At 35.5% G+C, this 22,313-nt stretch overlaps 1 protein-coding gene across 11 annotated transcripts in view; it reads left to right on the forward strand.

The window, feature by feature from the left end:
* The window catches only part of KIAA0825 (KIAA0825 ortholog), a 398,483-nt gene that overhangs the window by 29,295 nt on the left and 346,875 nt on the right, over positions 1–22,313 (forward strand). For 10 of the 11 annotated variants that reach the window (XR_003431587.1, XM_027100606.1, XM_027100611.1 and 7 more), the window contains exon 2: positions 1,231–1,379. The exons of the other annotated variant lie outside the window; for it this stretch is intronic. The gene's annotated coding sequence lies outside the window, so the exon portion shown is untranslated. The remainder of the gene's footprint in view (positions 1–1,230; positions 1,380–22,313) is intronic. 11 annotated transcript variants of the gene reach the window in all.

Consider the following 22,313-nt stretch of genomic DNA (forward strand, 5'->3'; position numbering starts at 1 on the left):
TTTTCTTTTAGTAAGGCAAGATAAAGAAATAAGTATAGATTTTAGAATGAAGAAGTAAAACTCATTATGTATGTATGATGTAAAACCACAGAAAAAATAATAAGAGTTTAGAAAATATCCTGGATAAATACATCAATATACAAAAATTATACAAATACATACATATATAAACAAAACAAGATAAAGCCCTTGCAAAGAGATATTATTTATACTAACATTCAAAATATGAAGTTCCTGGGAGTACATCTGACATAACAAGACATGTGCAAAACTCCCATGGGGAAAATAGTAAAGCATTATTTTGTGACAATAAGACCTTAATAAATGGAATGATATACAATACACATGGCTTGGGAAACTCAAGATTTTACAGATGCCCAATTTGATCAATCAAATTCCTAACTGTCCATTTTGTTAGGGAGGAGAGAATACTTGACAAAAGATTTTAAAATTATATAGAAAGACAAAGGGCCAAAAACTAAGAATAACAACAGTGTATTTTGGTGCAGGGAAAGTCAAATAGATTGGTGGAATCTTACTACTGAATGTTTAGACCACAGACCCACCTCTTTGGTGACTTGACTTGGGAGGTTGTTAGAAACACAGAATCTCAGATCCCAACCCCAGATCAACTGAATCAGAATTTACTTTAATAAGATAACCTGGAAGAGTGGGGAAATATTTTTTTTAATTAAAACAAAATTTAAAAAAAAATATTTTGTCCATGCCACGCAGCATGTAGTTCCCCAACCAGGGATTGAACTCGAGCCCCCTGCATTGAAAGCATGGAGTCGTAACCACTAGACCACCAGGGAAACCCCAAAGATGGTTTTAGTAAACAGTTCTGGGGCAACTGGTAATTAAACAAGAAAAACATAATTGTATTGAAAGGTATTGCTTATTTCATATGGTGCAACCATCCCTTACTCTCTGTGATCTACGTTTCTTTAGGAACATTTGAAAAATCAATGAAAATAAAAGGGATGTTTTGAATATCGTTTTCCTAGGTGCATCCGTCATCCATTTGCCTGTAATCTATGAATCATCTTGCTGATAAGGTTTTCTTAGGTATCCCAACTTCAGGATGTCTTTATGTGTTTCTAGCATCTCTTGGATCAAGTCTGTATATTATAACAATGATAGTACTGTCACTGCCAATGTAGATGACTAATGTTGTGACTACGCCCCCTCCATGTGGCAGTGATAAAGCTGTATCTAATTATTTTATAGGTGTGCTTTGTATATTTTGTGGAAAAAAAACTGCTGAAGATACTAGAGAAAGGGCAGCTCTTCTACTGACAACTCATAAGGAAATAATTTACCACCTACTTAGGATTAGAAGACAAGCTCATTCTTATAGTCTTCTGAAACAAAATTAGGTAAGAAATGTTTTTTGTCATATTTTAAATGATTTGTACTCTGCCTCCCCAGTTTGCTTGAAAGCTTCTATAATTCTATTCCTTTGGCCTCTAAGAAAAATGCAGTTAGCATTTTCCTTTAGGAAGGTAGTGTGCCAGCCAGCTGTCAGCCTTATGATGTGCCTGATCTCCGATGTCAGGGGAAGCACAATTCAATTTTAAACTAAGTCTTCTGCACAATAGTTCAGCAGGGCTGCCAGCATCTCTCTTTATGTTCCTTTCTTTCAAATTCTCCCTTCTACTCAAACAGTATAGCTTTATTTTTAAATCCTTTGTGTAAGATGAAACCACCACTAACTGACTTTACTTGTCTTTAGTTAAAAATCAATGAATTGACTGAAATAATCTGTATTTCAGCTACCCTTTCTCATTTCTAGAAAATAAAATACCACTGCTTGTTTAACTTATGACTTGTCTAAACATGTTGAAAGCATTGACTATGAGGCATAACACTCAGACGCTGAAAGGGAACTGTGACAAGTTCAGTCAAAAGGGAAAAGAGGAATAATTTATAAAAGGTGTTGCAGATAATGATGCCAGCCAGTTATTTTAAAATGCATCCATCTCACCTTTTAATGAATTAGATTTGTCAACAGGAAATGTTTTATGCACCACTTCTAATAAAAGTGGCATGCAGTGCTTTGAGGTTGGCTTCTTCAAAGCTAGAGTATCTTCAATTCAAAGGTATTTTTAAAATAATAGATATTAAAAAGTATATTTAAATAATATTAAGGTTGTGACACAAACACCAAATGACAAAATTCAGGAGTTTCAAAGCAGAGGCTGACATGCCTTCACTATTTCACATAGTAACTGTTTTTTAAATTAGGAGTGTAACAGACTGATTTGGGGATTGTGTGTCAGTTTAACTTTAGATTCTCTTGTTGTTTTGATTGGTGTCACAACCTTAATGTCAGCTTTTCAAATAGGTTTCCACATTTCCTTTGGTTTGAGGTCATTAAAAAATGCATATGATGAATCTAAGAGGCATAAATAGGTCACACTGAAGTGGAATTCCTTGCTTCTCTGGTATTGAGAGACAGCTAATACCTGCCTTATAAGTGGAAAAAGTTAGCTCATGCATTTTGGTAAATTTCTGTTTTTCAGGAATTTGATTCAGACCATTGTAAACCCAAATAACAAAACATGATGTTGGTATAATTGTTTCCTTGTTCCTCTAATCCAAACCATCCAATCTTGTTGGTTATCATCTCTAGATGTTAAGAATCACAATTCCAACAATTTTTTTTTCACTAAAAGTACAAGTTAAACCTGGTAATTATTTCAATAGAAGAATCCTTATTCAGTATAATTAAGTATAGGTAACCCTGCCTTAAATTTTTCCATATGCCAGTCCTTTATAGAAGCACTTTTAATCAGATCTTTTTGGGAGTAAAATCTTATTTTTTAAAGTAACACTTGTTATACAAAGCAAAATGTAGAGTAAAATCTGGTATGTTGTGCTGAATATTAAAAAAAATTCTAGTACCACACTGGACATTAAAGGAGGAGCCTGGAGCCTTCCTTACCCCATTCTGCAAGGAAAGAGAGAAAGGGAGAGAGGAGGGAAATAATAATCTCCCTACCCAAATTCCACCCTTTTCCTTGATTCTCATCTTTCATGCTCTCACAGCGCAGGTCATATGTTGAATATAGTTTTAATTTAGAAAAATAAACATATCAGAATCTGTCCCACAATTGTCTTTTTCATCACCTGTGTTTGAGAAATAAACGGTGAAAAGAGAGGCAAATTATTTACTGATCTTTTCTTGCTGACTCATAAAGATACTGGCCAACCTAAAACACTTCATAGTTCTCATCTCCTCCTTGATTGAACCTGCAGGTTTTATCATTCTTGGTTTTTATCAATGACTGGGGGGGGACATTGATCTTTCTTTCCTAGTTGTACTCCATTCACTGCCTTCTATCTCTTTAATTTTCAAGCAGTGTTGAATTTGAGAAATTTCTAACAGTTTTCATTTCTGGTTCTGACTTTACTTTTCTTTCCCACTGAACTCTCCCATATCACATCACTGTTAAATCATCACAATTCTGACAAGTAATATTCTTTCTAAGCCCCAGTCCTCAATAGCAAGAGGTAATTATGCTGCATTGTACAGTGGTTTGAAAATGTATACAGTTGTCTGTGAAGGTTTTGACCAACTCATCCAAATTCATCTAAACTATGCTAATGCCCTTTTTTGAACAAATGTTTTAGATCATTATTATTGTTCATCTAATACTAGTTCTGATTTCTATTTGGTAAAACTGAATTTTTAAAGCAAAAATGCCTGTTTCTAAATTCAGAGAAAGCTATTCAAATAAATGAGTTGGAACTCAGTATACACCTGCAATATAAAAAAGTTTTCTGGCATAGAAACAAAATAATCTCTTTAAATAGTATAGACCAAAGCCAGCTTTATACAAATTCATTTAGAGTAGTTTCAGATTTATGTAATTAATAAAGTTGGATAGTGGGTCTAACTTATATATTAAATGTCCTTCAGTGTACAGTGATGTTCTAGTGACTGGCTGGAAAAAAATGATAGAATTTTATTTAGTGTTTCTGCTATGTCAGTCAATTCTATAAATGGCTTTCTAATGGGATACAATATATGCTTTTAATAGTTTTCTATAAGATTAAGAGATAATATTTATTGCGTGCTTTCTATGTTCCAGCGAATATGTTCTAAGTAGTATCATAGAATATGTTCTATGTTCTAAGTAGTATCCATGGATTATCTCATGTAATCCTCATAACAACACTTTAATCTCACTATTTTACAGATATGGTAGAGGCACACAAGAAGGTTATAAAACCAGTAAGTAATGGAGCTAGGACTCCAACACTAGCACTGTTACTCCAGATCTCATACTCTAAGCCCCCGCTACTCAAAATGTGGCCCCAAGCCAGCAGTATCATCATTACCTGGGAACTTGTTAGAAATGTAGACTCTTAGGCTCCACCCCAGTATCATATTATCATGTATAATGTGAACAGGGATCCACTATAGACCCAAGTTATCTTGAAATCACTTGTATAAAGAACAGAAAAAGAAAAAATCCCAGACCATAAACAGCAAGTCTTTCTCTCTACTGGGCAGCTAACTACTTCAACATCTGAGACTTTCTTGCAATCACATTGCAGCACACTGCCTTTGAGTACAGACTCTGGACCAGATGCCTATGTTTGAATCTCAGCTCCCATTTCTAGCTGTGGGACCCTAGGAGGGTTACACAGCTCTTTGCATCTCAGCTGCATCATCTGGGAAATAAGGTCTAAAACGGTACTTACTTCACACGATCGTTGTGAAGATGAAATGAGTTAATCCATGGAAAGGTTTTAAAACAGAGCCTGATGTGGGATAAGTGAAAAAATGTTATCTACTGTAGTAGTAGTTGTTGTTGTTAGTTATGATTCTTATCTTAGAGTCACATCTCATACTTTTTGGTTATCAATTGGTAATAACTTGACAAATATTTTTGTTAACAGGGCTTACCACATAAAGGGATATCTTTGATGTTAGAGTCCAAATCATAAACTTTAGTTTTTGTATTTTTCTGAAAACTTTCTCCTTGTGGCACTTCCCGCCTGTGAGTTCTGCTAAATGCCACTTGATTGGGATACTTAACTAGTTAAGTCCAATGCACTCAATTCAAACTCAAAATGAAATATGTAACAGTACAGTGAATTTTAAAATATAGTATATGCTTTTAAACTGAATAAAGATAATGAGGATTGTAAGCCCATTTGGCCAGCGACTGGCATAAGTAGTACAGAAAAATCAGGATGAAGAATGTTTATTTGAAGGCTGCATGCTTTGGAATCTTGTTTGTTTCCTTCTGGGTGGGCATAATTCTGAAGTTAATCACGGAAGTCTTCAGGGGGAATAATGGTTTAGTGTGTAAGTACTTACTTAGCAACTATTTAAGAATACATCTAATGTCTGAAGTGAGATTGCATGTTCCTATATAAAATACCATTTTGAAAGCTGATTTGTGAAAGGCACTGAGATAAAGATCCTTGGTGGAAAAAATATCCTGGGAAACTTTTAATTGTCAATTCCAGGACACACACCCAAAAAGTTCAGTTCACTAGGCCTGGGATGAGGCCCACCCAGGTATTCGAATTTTTAACAAGTGGCCAAGGTAATTCTGCTTAAATTAGTGTCTTCAACTACACTTTGAGAAATACTGCAGTAGAGGCAAAGACATGAACTGAAAAAAGCTTTTGTTGACCACCCATTCCTTTTTGCAACATTGTCCTCTTTGGTACTAGTTTCTTTCTATCCTATGACCTACTCTCTCTATCTTCTTTGGCCTTTCCCTTACCCCCGTTAGTGGTTCCCAAGTGATCTTTAATTTTCTGCTTTTCTCTTTTTTACTCTTTCTCAAAGAATATATCTTCCGGATTTATCAGTCATATCTTTTCAGGTGGTTCTACAAAATAATCACAAAGGTCTCTTTAATCTAAAAATCTCTAAGCCAAAAGGAAGGTGCTGAAATCAATTTAGAGGCTTTGGGCAACATTTAAAAAAAGAAGAAGAAGGAGAAGGAGGAGAAGGAGAAGGAGGAATAGAATAGAAAATATCAAAGGAAGTACTAACGATAAGCAATGTTTCATGGAGCTTTTCTTTAAGATATGTGTGTACACCTACACATTGGATTGCAATGCTTTTTTTTTTTTTTTTTTTTGCGTTATGCGGGCCTCTCACTGTTGTGGCCTCTCCCGTTGCGGAGCACAGGCTCACGGGTCCAGCTGCTCCGCGGCATGTGGGATCCTCCCGGACCAGGGCATGAACCCATGTCCCCTGCATCGGCAGGCGGACTCTCAACCACTGCCCCGCCAGGGAAGCCCCCTGCAATGCACTTTTATAACCTTGTAGGTCATAGTTCAAAAAGTTTGAAACATACTGAGTCTTGGTCTCCTGAACTTCCGTGTGACATTACGAACACTATGTTTTCTTATGCATTTCCCTCATATATCTAACCCATCTCTATTCTGGACATTACCATTTGTATAATCCATTCAAAATTGTCATGTCTAGGGGCTTCCCTGGTGGCGCAGTGGTTGAGAGTCCGCCTGCCGATGCAGGGGACATGGGTTCGTGCCCCGGTCCGGGAGGATCCCACATGCCGCTGAGCGACTGGGCCCGTGAGCCATGGCCGCTGAGCCTGCGCGTCCGGAGCCTGTGCTCCTCAACGGGAGAGGCCACAGCAGTGAGAGGGCTGCGTACCGCAAAAAAAAAATGTCATGTCTAAAACTGAATTTGCTGTGCCTTCTTGCTAACATTTTCCTCCTAAGTTTTAAAAATCTATCCATAAACTACTTTTCTGTCATCCAGATTAAAATTTCAGAATTCCTTTGTAATAATTTAGCCCTTACTACATAAATTTCCCTATAGCCTCATCTTACTACCCTGGCCTATCCTGTGGCCCTACCCAGCAGGAAACCTTATGGGCACCCATAGTAGTCACCGCTCCTCAGCTAGCTTCTTGAAGGCTACTATGAGCATGCACTGCATGGTATCTATAGCTGCCTTCTTCAAGACTGTAAGAGCCTTTGACAGCAAGATGCCCTGCTCTGTACAACGCCCACCTCTTTTTCTTAGCTATTCCTGTCATCATTACTCACTGTTATTGCCAAGGAAGAGGCACACCCTGGATTTTACCCTTTGCTACTTTCTAATGACATATCCACAAGTTTTCTGCCTCTTATCATGACTATAATTTTCACATCGTCTTGTTTGGTTTCTCTGATGACTTGGGTCTCAAGTCCAAGCTTTTGATGCCTAGGATATGTAACACCTGGCTGGTGTTCTCTCAGCTATAATTGCCTGCCTCACTCAGCGACCCCAAACTATCTAGTCGTACATTGGAAAGTCATTTCAAAATCTATCTTTCCTTTTCTCGTGTTCCCGTCCTCTTCCTATTCATCATCACCTTCATCTGGATTAATTCACTATCCTCCTAACTGATCATCCTACAACTGTTCTCTCACCCCACACCAAAATCATCTTAACACCCTGTTTGATAAATATTTATAAAGTGGTAGTCATGTACTGCCTTAGTGAAAAACTTTTTATGACTCCCTGTTTTGTATAGGATAAAAGTACAAATATTTTCCTTCTGGAGGAGAAAAGGCCTTAGGATACCCATCTGGCCATAGCATTCCTATTTTACCTTTCACTATTTTCATTTGTGAATTTTCTGTTCTAGTTCCCCAAAGCAGTCCTATATATGTTCCAGGGATGTTCTCACCATTTTAATTACCAGGACCCCTTGTTGGTTGTGGTTCATCATTGTGGAGCAGGCAGCTGTGGCTGAGGTTTAGGAGTAGGGTCCCACTACATACAAAGAAACCTCAAGCTGAGGACCTCATTACACATTGGCAATAAGAAGTTAGTAAGAGCCCACACTGTAGAAGAAGAGGGAAATGAACAGGAGACCAACTCATTATTTACTTCTCCACTTACTGTCTGGCTGAGGCTCCTCATGTCCTCCCTTCACTAGTTGTTGGATCATTCTCAGAATTGGAGAGCACGTCAATCTATACACCGTGAGAGACTGTGTCATCAACTGTGGGGCTTGTGAGGCTGTGGACTTTGCAAGATCACTGGGCTCCCACCTTTATCTTCCTTTTTCTTGGCGGCTTGACTTCTCTATTTTCCTCTGCCCAAAGGGAATGTCCTTCTGCAGGACTTCTAGATCATTTGTTACTTGTACCACTCAGTTGATACTAAATTAGCTAATGCCTTGTAATATTTTATTTTTGTTTTTGTCTCTCCTGTGTCAAAAGTAATGCTCATTATAATAAGTTCAAACAAAAATAGATTATAAAGAGCAAATCTTTCCTTTTCCCTGTTCCTTTTTAGTTCTACCACCCACAGCTTAGCACTATTGATAGTTTGTTGAGTACCCTTCCTGATTTGGGGGATGATTGGCTTTTTTTCAGAAGTATTATACTGTATCATGATGCATATATAATTCTACAACTTACTTTTTAAAATAAAATACTATAGCATTCTGGAAATCTTTCTATCTCATGCCATACAGAGCTAGATTGTCATTTTTTATACGTGTGCTTTCATTTTATATATGTTATATTGATGTTTAAAATACCCCATGTACTGACGTCACATTATATATCCAGTTTGCCCAGGATAGTCCCATTTTAGGCCTTTTATCTCAGTATTTCATTGGTTTAGTGTTTGCCTCAGATTTTTCATTTTTGAATGAAGTATTATTTAATAGTTACATATAAATAAACTAGGAGAGGTTTAGGTAGACCTACACCTTGTTTGTCTACATCCTGGCATGTTCTCATATGTGAGACACCAGTATAGTGAACAGAATTCTCACTTTAACATATGGTTAAATTGGCCAAATCCCATTTATCTTTTCCAGTTCCTTTCCAGAAGTAATATAAGCTAACACATCTTTTTCAAGGAGAGCAGGAAGGGTGCTTGCTGATAAAGTAAATGCACTCTGGCACGAGCAGTTAGATACAGCTAGCTTCTTCAGATCTTAGGGGATGGTGGTGGCAGAACTATTCTATGCTGCCGGCTCTGCTGGCCACTTGATGCGCAGCCAGTTGTACTGAGCCCTGTGGTTACTTTGGCCTGTGGATTGCACATTTCCCATCCTTTATTCAGTTTTGCCAGAGTGAATACAATCTGAGCTCTCTATTACTGCAAGGATTTTATTACATATCATATGATATAAATCTACAGCTATTTATTTTACTGTTGGGTAACACATTTTTATTTTGTAATAACCATTTTGGTGACAGTGATTTAGAAAAAACAAAAGAAAATAACAGTGTACATTTAATAGTTAGTACTAAATTTCATTACACTTGCCAAAAAGAATTAATGTGTAACTCACACTATGGGGGCTATAATGATATCACAGAAGACATGAAAACAAGAAGACATAGAGGGACTTCCCTGGTGGTCCAGCGGTTAAGATTCTGTGTTCCCAATGCAGGGGGCCCGGGTTCAATCCCTGGTCAGGGAACTAGATCCCACATGCTGCGGCTAAAGACCCCGCATGCTGCAAGGAAGATCCCGCGTGCCAAAACTAAGACCTGGTGCAGCCAAACAAACAAACAAACAAACAAATAAATAAACAAAAATACTAAAGAAAAAAAAGAAGACATAGAAGCATCAACATCTATTGCATAGTCTTAAGACCATGCCCGAAAATACAACATTTTAATACTTAGCTGCAGAAGGTACATTTGTGTACCACTTTATGAAACATGACTTTTCATTTAGATCAAGTGACCGTACTAAATTAATTTCTCTCATCTTCAGCTTCAGGTTTTCTTGTGCATGTATGAAAGGTGAAACAATAGCTGTTAATGTATTGGCTCTATTAAAAGAACTTTACTAACACTTAAATGATGCCACTTTTACCTCAGTATCATTGGATATTTCTAGTAAAAAAAATCAATTCCAGTAATGGTTCAAGTTTCTTGTCTAATACATGGCATCAAAGTAAAGCATTTAGAAGTTCGTTCTGTAAAAGGTGAAACACTTGACATTATTGTGAATACTATTTATTGTAAATTGAATTACAGACTGCAACATACATGATAAAATTGTTTGGTCTTGGTGATATTAAAGATATGTTGGGACTTCCCTGATGGTCCAGTGGTTAAGACTCTGTGCTTCCACTGCTTCCATCTCTGGTCGGGGAACTAAGATCCTGTGCAGACAAAAAAAAAAAAAAGTTGAGGTAGAACATAACATCATAAATTTTTTTGAATAAATTTAGAACCTATAGAGAGAACTATACTTAGAATATGTTGTGATGCACATATTTGTGCAATTCATAATTGCCTCTAAGAAATCTATAAAATCTACCAATCTAAATAGAAGATATAGTTCTAAAAGAGTACAAATATGTTTATACATACATGAAATAACCAGCCTGGAAATTTTTAAAAAATATTTATTTATTTATTTTATTTACTTGGCTGTGCCCCATCTTAGTTGTGGCACGTGGGATCTTTGATCTTCCTTGTGGCATGCAGGATCTTTAGTTGTGACCTGTGGGATCTAGTTCCCTGACTAGGGATCAAACCTGGGCCCCCTGCATTGGGAGTGTGGAGTCTTAGCCACTGGACCACTAGGGAAGTCCCCAGCCCGGAAATGTTTATGGTTAGATTGATCTGATAAAATAAAAATAACTTAAGCATGGCAGTATACACTTTCTCTCTAACACATATATATGGAATCTAAAAAAAAAATGGTTCTGATGAACCTAAGGGCAGGACAGGAATAAAGACACAGATGTAGGATTTTAGAAATTTTTGAGACTTTGAAGAGTAAGTTTGTAAATCAATGAAAATATCCTACCATGGTATTAAATACTTTCATAAAAATGTTCTCTAAATTTTGGTGCAGTTTCTGCAAAATCTACTGGAAATTTTTAGTCAAAGCATTTAACAAGTAGAAGGCAAAAAATTCAGTTTATGTGAAGCTTTTAGGGAATTGCAATTATTGAACACAAAACTTGCAAATAGGAGGACCTTGAAATGTTTCTCCATGAAATCAAATGGGAAACTGAACAAATTAATTTATAAGAACTCGAATGATGTATAAAATTTAATTGTGAAATTCCATAATTGTGTTTTGAAATACCTACGCTTATGGGGAAAATATTTTGATGGAGTTCATATTTTTAATTGAATAAATTTATATTATGGTTCAGAATGAAGTTAACCTGGAAAAGCCTACAAGTTTGCAGTACCTAAATTTAGCAAAACATAAAAATAGAACTACCATATGACCCAGCAATCCTACTGGGCATATACCCTGAGAAAACCATAATTCAAAAAGAGTCATGTACCACAGTATTCATCGCAGCTCTATTTACAATAGCGAGGACATGGAACCAACCTAAATGTCTATCGACAGATGAATGGATAAAGAAGATGTGGCACGTATATAAAATGGAATATTACTCAGCCATAAAAAGAAACAAAATTGAGTTATTTGTAGTGAGGTGGATGGACCTAGAGTCTGTCATACAGAGTGAAGTAAGTCAGAAAGAGAAAAACAAATACCGTATGCTAACACATATATATGGAATCTAAAAAAAATGTTTCTGAAGAACCTAGGGGCATAACAGAAATAAAGACAGAGACGTAGAGAATGGACTTGAGGACACGGGGAGGAGGAAGGGTAAGCTGGGATGAAGTGAAAGAGTAACATTGACGTATACACTACCAAATGTAAAATAAATAGCTAGTGGGAAGCAGCCTCATAGCACGGGGAGATCAGCTCGGTGCTTTGTGACCACCTAGAGGGGTGGGTTAAGGAAGGTGGGAGGGAGACGCAAGAGGAAGGGGATATGGGAATATATGTGTGCATATAGCTGATTCACTTTGTTACACAGCAGAAACTAACACACCATTGTAAAGCAATTATACTCCAATAAAGATGTTTTTAAAATAAATAAATAAATAAATTTAGCAAAACATTGAAAATAAGCGTATATATTTATTTGATAAATTTGTCTTATGTTATTAGTCCAAAAAGGCACTTTGCATACAGGCAAAAAAATAGAAACTGTAAAAATATTTTGGCTAGAGTATTTATGTATTTCATTATTAAAAATCAAAATTGGTGATATTTTCCACTAGTGAATTTGCTCTGAACTTAATAAATTTACCAGGTAGATTTGCACCTGAGAAAGAGTATACAGAAGAGTCACTTGAAGGTGTCAACAACTTAAAATTTACTAACCATAAATTGTATCTTGGAAAATTATAAAAATAATACAATCATATTTTTAATGATTTTTTTAATACATTCTTCAGAAAAATAACTGAGAGGCAGACACAACTAAGAAATTGATTAAAGTATATGAAATGTACCAAGAATCATCTGTTTTTATATTTTTAATGTTAAAACAATATAAAGATTTTTTTACTTCAGTGGGCATAGATATAGGAATTTTTTGAAAGAATGTTATTTTGAATATAAGTATTACATAGGTCCACAAATATTATAAAGCTACTTACTTGATTTGTAAGTATCCATCTCAAAAAATTACATAATTTAAATTATTTTCAGTACCCTTTTTACTCCAAGAAAAAAGGTCCTAGTTTGAATGAATAAATTCTATAATCCTTTGATGTATATGTGCTTCATCCCCTCCTTCCCAAATCCCATTTCCCCTTTTCCAAATGATTGCTTTATTGTAATCCTTATACTTCAAATTCATTATTTCCAAAATGAACACTCCCTTTCCCCCTACAAATTAAAAATGTAACTCTTTCCTGTGATTTTTCTCTTTCGCTTAAGAATATGTCTTTTCTATCAGTCATTTAGAGTTAAAATCTTGCTATAAACGCTGATTCCTCTCTCACCTTTACAAAGATCATTCTGGTGGTAGGATAGAGAATGAATTAGGAGATAATGCTAAAAATAGGGAAACACTTTAGCAAACTGCTGTACTAATCCAGCAGTTTGGATTTTGGATTTACACAGAAGCAATATGAGAACAGGGTTGTATATGACAAATATGAAGGCAAACTAACCATCTGGCTATGGGACTGGTGAGAGAACATTAGAACATGGTGGATGGCTCCCACATTTCTGACATGAGTGCCTAGGTTGATAGTGGTGCTGTTAACTATCAGAGGGACCTAAAGAAAATGAAGACCTTTTAGAGGGAAGATAATAAAATTGTTTGGGGCATGTTGAGTTTAGGTGCCTGTGGGATATCCACGGGAGTTATCCAGTGTGGAGTTGGACAGTTAGAACAGGAGCTCCAAACACAGGTTGTAGCAGAAGACATGGATACTGATGAAATTGTTCACTCAGAGGACCACAGGAAAGAGACAGAAAAAGGGACTGGTAAAGGAAACTGAGCTGTGGTGTCCAGGACAGATTTAGGGAGAAACAGTGCCCTAATAGCACTTCCTTTGGGGAAGGAAGTGCCTGTGACCAGTGTGGAGTGTAGCAAGCAGTTTGGACAGAAGACTGACATTTGGCAATTTTGAGGTTCTATAACTATAGGAAGAATTCAGGCCTAGCTTAGGAAATGTTCCCAGAAATATCATACCATTTGAAACTTTTAGATTTAAGTTTAATAAATTAAGCTTCAAAGATATAATAGTTTATGTATAGTTTTGCAGGTAACATTTATTCTACTACTTCTCTACAAACTTATTATCATTATTCATTTTTACTTTGACTTTTTTCAAAGTTTCACATTGTGTGTACAAGGGCATGTTGATTAGTATAGAGTGGACTTTCTAATATCTTGTCAAGAATGTCAGTTTTATTATAATTTCACACATAGAACTATTCTAGAAATTTGACTTTGAAGTTGAGTCAATCCAAAACAATTAAAAAAATCTCTTTATTTTTCATTCTTAGGATTGTTTCTCAATGGTATCTATGCATAAAATTTTAATGTTTATACATTTTATTTTTACTTATTAGTTCTTTCAAAGAATGTTTTCTGTATCTTTAGACTTTATTTAGTAATTAAAGCACCTAATTTAAGTAGTTTTCTTTCTATAGTCCATGCCTCCACGTTGCCTCTTATATGTTAATTTTGGTCCCTCAGCTTTGGTATATGATTCATCTTTTAGTAGAAAAATACTGGGTTCTTTCATCACAATTACAGTCATTGGTCTGATAATCCTATGAGTCAATCTACACAAAACAAGAAGCTCATATCAAACTCGTGGCAGGTTTAGTTAAAATTAAAATGCACGCTCAACTGTAGAGATTGTCAAGTGTGGAAATAATATTTGTCCAGCTGGACAGCTTTCTTTTGTAGTTGCTAAATGAAAGTTGAGATTCTGTCTGCTCCTTGAAAGCTTCTGTGTCATGAAGGTAATTTGGACTGTTTGTGGTTTGACAGGGATTATTAAAATCAGATGAAGTGAAGGGAAGCAAGTGTGAGAAAGCAAAATTGACACTGACACTCTCTATTATTTGCAGCTTGGATCATGATGACTATGTTGATATGATAGATTCACTGTTGAGATATGTTAAGCAGCAAATAAAGTAAAAAGCAAGAATAGTGATGGATTTTCAGATTTAACATGAAGAAATCCAATATTTACTTTCACTGATTACTTTTTAAATAGGTTTTCAGGTCATTTCATATGAATTTATTTATAACCAAAAACAAATTATCCCTCTATTGAACTATAGAATTAAAAAGTATACTGCAAAGGCAGGATAACAGGAAATTAAATATTAAAGAAATAGATCACATGATTAAAATAATAGAATTTTTAAACTAGAAGGGTCCTTAAATATCGCTTTTATCTGATTTCCTTTTTTGGTAGATGGAAACTAGAAAGAGTTTTAAGGTATCACATTTAAATGTTATTTGATAGCATAAATAAATGTAAAATCTAATTTTTCACCATAAATATATTTTCTTACCTTTTCACAGTTATTATAGTATATTATAGTTATATGTTTTCTATAAATAGTATTATCTACTTTAATGAAGTAAATGCCTTCCATAAACATGACCTTCTACTGAAAGCATTCTTAGTAGAAGGAGTTATAGCAAAAGGCTATTTCAAGATGCCAACCAAGGACAGTTATAGTAGAAAAATATAAATAAATATGACGAATACATATATATAAAACTAGGTGAAGAACCTGGAGTTATTCTATGCATTGTGGAAAACCTTCAGTGGTATTTAGGCAGGGTAGTGAAATGATCTGAATTGGTTTGTAACATGAGAAGTCTAATGCCAGTGTGCAAGGTGGATATCACCCAGGTTTCCTACAATTCGGTTCAACGGTTCTAACACTAAGTACCTGGAGTTAGCACAGTCATTGCAAGTGAAAGGCTTAGTCCTGCAAGACTGCTCCCACTTCAGACGTGAGCAAGTGAGGTCTCCAGGGATACCCGCTTCTGCCTGGCTGACTACAAATTCAGCAGCTCCCACAGGTTCAGTAATTCATTTGAATGACTCACAGGACTCAGGAAAGTGCCATACTTCTGATTACAGTTTTATTAAAAAGGATACAACTCAGGAACAGCCAAATGGAAGAGACACATCGGACGAAGTAAGGAAGGGGGTAGGAGTGGCAAAAACCAAGTATGTATTTATTATACCACACATATGTATTTATGTATCTTGGAGACAGATAGTGTTCCAGATTTGGGGCGCTGGTGCAGAAAGAAGGATAAGTCAAATTTGAGAGCAGTGGTGACCATTTAAGATATTAGGAAGAGAAAGGGTCAAAGAATTTGATGACCATTTAAAACAGGGGTCAGCAAACTTTTTCTATTAAAGGCCAGATAGTAAATATTTTAGGATTTGTGGGCAGCATATGGCCACTGTAGTATATTCTTTTTTGTTTGTTTTTCAATTTTTACAACATGTTAGAAATGTAAAAACTATCCTTAGCTTGTAGGCCATAGAAAGCACAGACTGCACCATAGTTTGCTGACTCCTGATTTAAAATACTAGGCATGGAAGAGGGAGATTAGGTAAGTGGTGACCCTATGACATAGGAAGAAAAGTTATTTTAAGAAAAAGATTTTTTTTTTCTTAAGGTTATTTACTTATTTATTTTTATTTTTGGCGGCGTTGGGTCTTCGTTGCTGTAAGCGGGCTTTCTCTAGTTGCGGCGAGCAGGGGCTACTCTTCGTTGCGGTGCACCGGCTTCTGATTGCGGTGGCTTCTCTTGTTGCGGAGCACGGGCTCTAGGCGCGGGGGCTTCAATAGCTGTGGCGCACGGGCTTAGTTGCTCCGCGGGCTCGAACCTGTGTGCCCTGCATTGGCAGGCGGATTCTTAACCACTGCGCCACCAGGGAAGTCCAAGAAAAAGATTTTGAATTAAATGTTGAACATATTGAGTTGAAGGGACCTTTGGATCAGCAAAGTGGAATTGTCTAGTAAGTGCTTGGATGTATGTGTGGGGTTTTAGAGAATTAGACATATAGATCTTGAATTTTCAGCATCAAGATAATAGATGAAAGAGGTTGTGAAAAGCGTGCAGAATAGGAAGAGAACCAGTAACTCCAGCATGAGATGGATAGGAAGAGAAGCAAAAGAGAAATTTCCATAGTCTGCTTCCCAACTCAGGCAAGGGAAATAAGGAGATTTGGGAAGCCTGAAAAATGAAACTAATAGGAAAAGATTTTTGAGGTCTGAGGAGAAAATCCAATGAATAAAAATAAAACAAAAATTTTTAAGTAAAACAAATCTACTACAGTAAAATTATGTAAAAGGAAGCAGTTGCTTTGAATGAAAAATGCTCAAGGAAAGTATTTAAAATGAGAAGCAGGTTTAGAAAGAACTCTGTGGTGAATATCAGTGTTCAATGGCAGAGATGAGAGAGGAGCCAATCAAGACGTTTATTAGTTTAATAAAAACTACTCTGGTCAATTTAAACAAACAAAGTGGCTGTTGGGTGGTTGAGCAGGGAAAGGATTTATTATATGTATCTCACAGAACCAAAAGGAAGCTGTATGAGCAATCAGTCAGTCAGAGGAGGACAGGAACTGGGCAATTACAGGGGTCTCAGCCAAAAAAATCCATGCATCTTTTCTTGGGAGGCTGGAAGTATCGTGATTGGTTTACTACCAGTGATTCCCTGTCCCTGCCTTCATTCCAGATTTCAAAATTTATTTAGTATGCATCTGATGGTTCAGCTTGGCTCAGATTTCTAACTCTGAATCAATTAGTTATGACCAGGAAAGCTGGGTCCTTTAGCATAGAAAATGCACCACCATTGTACATCTGATACTGTATATCAGATAAAAAAAGAAATGTGAGCTGGCCAGCTACCCAAAGTGGGGCCTCCTACCAGGAGCCTCTGAATAAATGATGTGAGAAACTAGAAGAGAACCAGGAAAGTATAATACTTAGGAAAATTGACAAGAGAGAAGACAACTTCAAGGAATGAGTAGCTGTCAGTACCAAATAGTGCAGAGATTGAGTATGATGGGAAGTGAAAAGTATTTTGTCAGTTTCAGTAAAAGGATGGAGGCTGAAACCAGATTGTTCTGGGTTGGGAAGTGAAAGATGAGAACATGAGATTAAGAAATATGGACTGCTATTTTGAGATGCCAGGCTATGAAAAGAAGAGGATCCTAGGGAGGGTTTTGTTGGTTTCTAAAAAGCAAGAAACTTGAACATGTTTATAGTCAACTGAAAGGGATATTGATGTTGTAGGACTAGTTGATGATAACTGATGGAGCAAAGCCCTGAAAGTCATAAAAGGGTATTTCAATGGATAGATTTATTCATCAAATTGATGTTAATAAATAATATTACTAAAATTTAGGAGAATAGTATCACATTAACTTGACTAGCTAATCAATAATATTAACATTTTAGGGGAAATTCTTCAACTCTTGGAACATACTTTAAGGACTGTAACTCCTTTAGAAGCACCCATTTTGATACAAAGTACATACTAAGTTCAAAGCATTCTTGCCTAATTATTAAAAGAGTTCCTTAAAAATATAATTGACATCTCATAAGCTATTTATTATTCCCACTTGCTACATAATACAACTGCCTTTTAAAAAGTGCTCCATAACTTAAACTTTCTAATGCAGATGTAGTTTTCCAAATTACTAAGGTTTTACTGTACCTGAAAATTCATTAGTAAATCACAGCCCCATGATTTGCAACATTATTTAGTTCTAATCTCAAAATATGTAATAATTTTATGACTTTTTTAAATTTATTTTTTTAGTCTTAAACTGATTTTTTTGAATTTTATTTATTTATTTTTTTATACAGCAGGTTCTTATTAGTTATCTATTTTATACATATTAGTGTATATATGTCAATCCCAATCTCCCAATTCATCCCACCACCATCCCCCACCCCCCAGCTTTCCCCCCTTGGTGTCCATACATTTGTTCTTTACCTCTGTGTTTTATGACTTTTAAATCATGTGAAATATGCAAGCACCAAGTTATAAAAGAATGCTGAAATTAAATTCATTTTTAATTATCTTGGTTTCACTGTTGTATTAAAGCAAGAGATGACGAAGATTGCATATTGAAGATTATAAAGAGTTATTAAAATGAAAATATTTTCTGGAAAGAAAGGTACACTGAAAAATAAAGAAAGCAATGTCAATTTGGTGAGTAAAGCATATGACAATTAATTCTGTTTGCTTGTCAAGCTGCAATAGTGTATTCCAACTGATCCTGTCAGTTTCTACTTCATACATACACATATCTAAATTACTAATAGAGGAGTTACAGTGAAGTGTTCTATATTTTATCAAAGAGGATTTTAATAGCTGTAGTATGTTAATATGAGTACTTACTGGATGTATATCAATATTATAGCTCATATAATTATAATAATCAGAACTTCCACAATAATTAGTAGAAAGCATAGCAGTATAAATTGAATAAAACAAGTTCATTATTTCCTAATATAAGACTTTAATGTATTAGGTATTTGAAATGACTGTCAATAAATGGAGATCCATTTGAGTTGTTTCTCAGTCTTAGGGGAGGCTAGAACATTAAAATTTCAACTCTCAGTAATTGATGAAAATAAATTTTTGGCAACTCTGAGATATCACAGGGGAAGATCTAGCCTTAAAAAAATCTTTTTTTGGAAATTATATAGGCTTCATAATGAATGACATTTATAATGGTTCTAGGGAAAGCTGTTAAATATATATGGCAGTAAACAAGCCAACATATATGAGAGGTAAAATAATAATTCTCTTGTACAACTTTATAACTACATAAAATTGTCAAGATTTAGTAAAAGTTAAATTTTGAATTATATAAAGTTGGCAGGACTTTGTGAATGATATAAGAAGACTACTTTGTGACTAAATATGGATGGAAAAGTTAAAATGAACCAGGCCAGAAGAAAAGGCTGGTTCAGATTTAAGAACGACGACCTGGTCCAAATTTCAGTTTGCTTTTTTTTTTTATCAAATCAGCAACTCAAACCAAACAAGAAATACAAAGAATAATACAAATAATATAAAAGATACCAAGAATAATAGCTCAAGGATACATGATGGCTGTAATGTCACCTTCTTTGTGGAGGCATAGTGCCCAAACTCAGTTCATCTCAGACATCTTTTGTTGAGTAAAGACTGTTTCAATTCAAAGGAACCCAGAAACATGGGCTGATTGCTTTTTAGAATATTTTAGGGAGGTGCAGGTTGGAGAATGGAGCATCAGTACAGGGCATCTACCTATTACCATAAGAGAATGTCTTCCTGCCTCACGTTTCCTCTTTTCACATAATATTTCTTGCTAAGCTACAGATTCTACTTTAGCTTTCCATGTGGCAGTCCTGGAGAAGGGAAAAGGGAAGAATTAAAAATAGCTCTGAGAGTCCAGGATACAGGAACAATGATGGTATTGACAAATAGTCCATGGAAAAGTTAATTTGGGGGGTTCAGAAATATGTCCTTCTCCTACCATTTTTATAGAATAACAACAAATTTATAGCTAGAAGAAACCTCAGAGCCTAATAAATCCATTCACCTCATTTTATAAATGAGGAACATAAGCTCCATCCCTCTTGACAGATTGAGTGACTCACCCAAAGTCACAGAGGCATTGGCAGACCAGGATCAGGACTCAGATCTTTTGATTCTTGGTTCAATGATGTTTAGAGTTAAATGTATTTTATTATAGAGCAACATTTTGAAACTTGTTCAGTTATATGTGGAATGTATAATTATCTTTAATTAATCAGAATACCCCACTTACTGTGCTAATTAACTGTTTATTTTAGGTTAAACAGTGATATTGGATGGTAGGACTTCAGGTGAGCTAGAGCTGGTGGACACATTAATTCCACAGTCCAGCCATAGATATGAAAGGCATTAGACCCTCCTCACTGGAGAAATCACTTGATCCAAATGTTTCCTTTACTAACTAAATTTCTGTGTGGATTTCCTCCCAAGGGTTGGTTTTTCTATCTTTCAATCCTTTTTAATCATGTTGGTCTTAAGAAGAATGGCACTTGGGACTATTATTATTGAAGAAACTGAAAAAAGATAAGATAAGAACTCTAACCATTGTATGTGTTTAGATAAAGAAGAAGAGACCTTAGGATAGAAAGGTATCATTTTAAAATATGTTAAGGGACAAGTGAGAGTCGAAAATTACTTTTGTCTGCTTTCTTTTGATCACGTAAGGTATGATTAGTTTTATTGCTTTACTGTAATGTTTTCTGGCAGTGCTTATAATATTTTCATATTTTATTATAGTCATTGTTCTTAGGAATTTATAACTCAACTGTTATAATTTGCCTGTGGCTGAAATTTGATCTACAGATGTTTGGCTTAGATATAATTCTTCAAACATAACTTGTCTTTAAAAGGCAATAATTAATATTAGATTGGCTGCTAATACTTGTTTGAAATATTAAACACTTTTTTTAATCTTATACAAAAAGTGATCAGAAACATTACAGGAGAATGAACATTTAAAAACAGAGTTGGGGAATGGAAATTTCAAAAACAAAGTTATTGTACTTTAAAAAGTTATAGTTCCCATCTTTGATTGATCGTGGATTAGGATAAGAGACTTCATTCATTATGTCAAATTATTATTGTGTCCCTGATGACGATTTATAGGGACATAAACAGAATGTAAAGCTATATCTTGATCCATAGCTTCATAGCCTCTTCCTTTTCCCCTTAGATTTTTTAAAGGTAATTCTATCTTTTTGAAATACCACTGAAGTATTTCCCAGATTACATTGGTCCCTCAATAATTTACTTTTCTGTTGATGAGGTCATAGTTATGTTTCACTTAGAATATAGCAGTGATCTTTCTACTCGCTCCCTTTCTTATGGTCCTGTGCTTATTACTGTTCCTTGAGAGGAGAGACTGTTCAATCATTCAGTCTCTCTGCTCCTTCGTGATGCCCAGCACAGTGTCAGACACACTGTGGGCCCACAAAATACATGTAAGGAAATGGGAAGTTTGGTGTCTGTGCTCATACTCATTCAGTGCGTGCTTCTTTCTCACCACAGTCCTGCAGGGATCACTGCCATCCTAATGGGAAAACTTCTAAATCCAAACTTTAGCGTCACTTACTACAGTCTGTACTCTCCCTCCTTTATTTCTCATGTTGGTCCTGTGCATCCCTATTCACTCAGGTTAATTTTCTCATCTTATTATAGTTTGCCCATCAAGTTTTCTATTATCCTATCACACAGCATCTTACACTTTACTACCACTGTAAAGGTGACTCTTGTTTCTCTTGTCTTTCACCACCTTGAAATCTTATCATACGTATGGAAGCATCACAGATCTATGCCAGTCATATGAAAACTCTGAACCATCATCATTCTGGTACCCCATCATCGTTATCAAATGGCATTTCTTTATAATGACAGTCTTTGTATGTACTAATTAACTTCTCTACTGAGGTTAAATAGAGAAAATCATGCAACCATGTAGATTGGGAATCCTTCAAAATCATGGTCACCAACCCTATCTGAATGTTTGACCTGTTTCTGTCCATTATTGTTTTACCCCAGAGCTGATTTCAATGAAGGACATAACACACATATTCAATATTGAAATGATACAAAACAACAGATTTCCTTTTAACAGCATTTGTAAGCACAAATACCACAAAACAATACAAAAAGTTTGGCGAAATGGTCAGTGGAGAGATATTTAGGAATTATGTAAGGTTTGAATCAGACTTTGAAAGAAATTGTAAATACAAATTGGCAAGAGAGAAGTTTTAAGGTTGGAAGATGTTTCAAATGAAGACATATAGAAAGTGTATTGGGTTAGCCAAAAAGTTCGTTTGGGGTTTTCCATAGCAGCTTACCAAAAACCCGAACGAACTTTTTGGCCAACCCAATAGAATGAGAAATCATACACAAGTCCTGAGAGCAAAGCTAATTTCTTTGTTAACTACTTATC

Source organism: Aethalodelphis obliquidens, unplaced genomic scaffold (genome assembly GCF_003676395.1).
Source record: "Aethalodelphis obliquidens isolate GAN/ISIS:26980383/991018 unplaced genomic scaffold, ASM367639v1 scaffold4, whole genome shotgun sequence".
Lineage (NCBI taxonomy): Eukaryota > Metazoa > Chordata > Mammalia > Artiodactyla > Delphinidae > Aethalodelphis > Aethalodelphis obliquidens.